The following is a 4163-nucleotide window of genomic DNA, read 5'->3' as shown; positions in this document are numbered from 1 at the left end:
CTACAAAAATTTTTACCTGGTTGTTTGAATATGCCTCTTGCATACACCTCCTGTCTTAGAAAGTAACCCAACAGCTTTACGTTTTCTTTGCCTTGCGTGAGTAATATCCAATGGGAAGGTGAGTGAAATGGTGAACACGACGCCGAAGATTACGAGTGGAGTGTTGAAGACGAACATAATTATCGGTAAATTAATCCATTGTGCGCACACGATCCGCTAAATTATTCTTCTGCACCTCAAGCTCCTCTGAGAGCTCTTTAATCCTCTATGCATCAAACTATTGATCTGCTTAGTCGACGCCGCTTGAAGCTAGTTGAAGGCAAATTGTGTTTACCTCTTTCCAACTGCCTCATCTAGCCACAACATGTGTAATCTCCTACAATAGCCAAGACGGCCATTGAAACCATCACCAACAAACTTCAAAAACATTGTAATGCTTTTGAATGGTGGAGGGGCACCAGATATTGGATCTGGTGGATAAAGATTTCCATCAATCCAAAGATCAATGGCCTTTGCTCCTTGCATTCGAAGCTGATCATATGAAATATTGGGTGCAACATGCCTACTGCGTAGGGTTGCGTATATTCTGTCTCCAAATCAACCTGAAGGCGGAACTTAGAAGGCTTATTGGTGATGTCTTGTAGTGCCATCTACAAGAAAGTAGGCTTGTAAGCTTGGGTTGAATAGGAGTGGAAGGAGTAGGATATGGAATCACCAACTAGACCTGCAGAGCTGACTAAATTAAACATTTCAACATCCTCCCAACCTCCCTATTAGACCCAGCTGCCTGCTTTCAGATGTCCTCTTAGGTCAACCCCCAGACTTCCTACACCTTTGTCCTTTCACTTAAGAGCCTCTCCTGACCACAACTAATATCCAGCTAACCAAAACATTTCCCATCTGACACAAAATCCATTGATTCTACCTCCGAAATCCTCCTCTAGTTCCCAAACAGAAACAGGTCCTCCAGACTTCTCAATTGTTCTCCAAAGTCAGCTGACCTTGCATACACAACCCCAGGACCTACCTAGATCTCTTGCCGACTCTCTTTTGACCCTCCTCTAACTTAAATAAATTGAATTCTGCCTCAAAAATCTGACACAAAATTTGCTAACTCAAAAGCTTCAATTGAATCAAAACCTTTCCTCTAGTGTCATCTGACACTCTCTGACCCTCAGGCACCTCTTATCTCAAAGAGATGTCACACTTTGAGCTCTCTGCTGACCGCAGCTCAGACAGACAATTGTCTCCAAAATGACTATCCTCTCTCGAGGATGACCAAACTAACTTAGTGGAATCAAGTTGTCTCTTCTATGTGTCAGCTGACACTTCTAGTCCTAGAGAACAGTTATACTAAACATGGATCCAACCTCCTGGACCCTTAGCTGACTCAAACTAAGTTAGTTTGGTCATCCTCTCTCGAGGATGACCAAACTAACTTAGCGGACTTAAGTTATCTCTTCTATGTGTCAGCTGACACTTGTAGTCCTAGAGAACACTTATACTAAACATGGATCCAACCTCCTGGACCCTTAGCTGACTCAAACCTGTCTGTAGCTACCACAGAAACACCACTCAGGTTACAAGCACCTCTGACTATTGACTGCTGACTCCAAATTGTCACCTTTGACGACCCACAAGCACTTCCCTTCAACCCAAACAAATCAAACCATGCACTCTACACAAATAGCTGACCATACTGAGGTACAACTGACACTGAACTACCTCAAAATCTTCTCATCTCAATTTACACACACTGAGTTAGCACTGATTCAGTGGCAGAAACACTTCCACAATCACTAAACTAACTCTTATAGGAACTCACCTTCTTAAACTCAAACAAACAACATCTTTATCCTCACGCGACTGAAACATCAAAACAAGAGTATATTCCCAAACACTCTAACTACTTCAAATATACAAGAACACTTCTCTGTCTCAACAGCCCTGAGACCTGGGCACACATATATCAGAAGAAAACACAAAATACAAAGGTAGATCTTGGCAACACAACTCCAAAGCTCTGAACCACTATCGCACACAACAGTGGAATAACCAGTACTCAGTTGACAAGAAGGCATCAGCAATCGAGCATAATAGGTCTGGATCAAGTCTCTAACGGTGTTCGGCACCTCAAAGATCCAAGGGTGTATCTCCAGCTTTTGAGGTGTAAAGGTGTAAGAACCTCCCCTTTTGTTCTTGTAATTATTTCCCTCTGAAATAGAAGAAAGATCTTGTTTTACCTTGTTTTGGCCTAGAGAGAGATAATGCAAAATTGAGATATCTTTGGATATAAAAATCTTCCTAGTGTCTAAAATGAATTCCCTCTGAAACAAAAGTTCAAAATGAACTTTTCAATGTGTATTAGGAATTAATTGAAAATGGTATAAGTGACCTTAGCCTAAGAGTCTACATTTTCAAAAAAAAATAGAGTATGGTCTAATTAAGGTTCCAATGGACCAATTAGATTAATCCAAGAGTTGGGATGAGATAAATCTAAAAGAATAAAAGAAAATACCAAAAATGAGTTGATGCTCACATAAGATGAAGAGTTGACTGAGTACAAGGTTTATTAGTTAAAAATTATGAGATATTACTAAAGAAATGAGATATTTTGAAATAATAATGCATTTTTGACACCTTGGTAAGGAAAGGGAGACTTTTGAGGTAGGTGCCTCTTTCACATGTGGAAGGGTTTTTAATTCAAAAAAATTATGATATTTTTATCTCTCCTCTCTCCTGGATCAAACAAAATCAAAAAGAGAGTCAAACTAGTCCAAATTGAGTCAAACTAAACCTAGAAAATTCTAGAACCCAGCTGGACTTTGTTAGTGGCCTCCCTCACCTATAAATAGACTCTCGATCATTTGTAATAAAATATTAGAGCTATACCATGCCAGTATTATATTAAAATAATTATATTTTTTATTATCCTTTAAATTTTCCTCTCTTGGGAGCTTGGAGCTCTCTCTCTCTCTACAACAACTCTTGGAGTTACTCTTCTCCTCTTGGTGGACCAATTGATTGGTCGGGGGCTTCACTGCAATTAGAGAATCAAGCGGAAGTAAAATCAATTTTTATGGTTTTTTTATTTTCTCAATAACTTTCTTCTTCTTAACTCCTCTCAAGCTTGAGAAGGTTTCTAAATGATTGTCTTAATTCAAATCAAGCTTTTTTTTAAGTCTTAATGTTTAATTAAGAGAGTTAATCTTTATGCTTATTTGTAATGCTTTCTTTAAGTAAATCTCTCTCTAAAAGAATAGCCATCTTTATGGCTAAATTTCTTGAAAAATGATGCTTCTCAATGATAGTCTCTTAATTCAAAGCTAAACTCTAGGCTTGATAAGTTAGAGATTAAGAAAATTATATTTTCATGATTTTATGCTATTAAAATAATGATAAATTCCTTTAGATTATTTATGAGTAGTAAAAAACTACTCTAATTCATTCTAAATGAGAAATGGATTATCTTAACAAATTGGGAGAAGAGGAATGTTGAAATAAGATCAATCTAGTGGGATAATCATAGTTATGTTTAATTTTATAGTTAAAATTATGATTTAAATTCATAGTTTGATTTTAAGTATAAAAGAAAAACTACTATCATATTTTCATTACAAGCTTTTACTCTTTTAGAAAAAATTAAGAATTATCAGTAATAGCAGCGAAGTTATGGTAAAATTTTTAGAAAATAATACATATCTTATTTTTATGCATAATGCTAAAAGAGGACTTCCTACGATATTTTAGGATTGGACATCTTATGCAAAAAGAATAATTTTTATCATATTTAAAATTATATTTTTTATAATTATGCATAATTAATTGATTATGATAAAAGAGTAATTTTTGATTAAAAAAATTTATACAAAAAGAGAAATTTCCATGATAATTGAGATCCAAGTAATTAAATGGTAAAAGAGAAATTTTTGGCATAATTCAAATTATGAGTATTTATCAAAAGTAAAATTTTAAACATTATTAACTTTATTGAGAAATATGGATAGAATTAATTTTTATAAATCCCATGAATCTTTTACTCAAAAAAAGAATATTGAATATAATTCACTTGAGAAATTTGAGAAAGAATATGAAAATATCCATGGAGAAAAAGTACCTTTAACTAGGTCAAGCAATTGGCAGAAACTTAGAAAATTCTTATC

The sequence above is a fragment of the Cibotium barometz genome, chromosome 9 (assembly GCF_041138505.1).
Source record: "Cibotium barometz isolate CiBa-2024 chromosome 9, ASM4113850v1, whole genome shotgun sequence".
In the NCBI taxonomy this organism is placed as follows: Eukaryota; Viridiplantae; Streptophyta; class Polypodiopsida; order Cyatheales; family Cibotiaceae; genus Cibotium; species Cibotium barometz.
The sequence above is the reverse complement of the archived record's forward strand: the minus strand, read 5'-3'. Positions refer to the sequence as shown.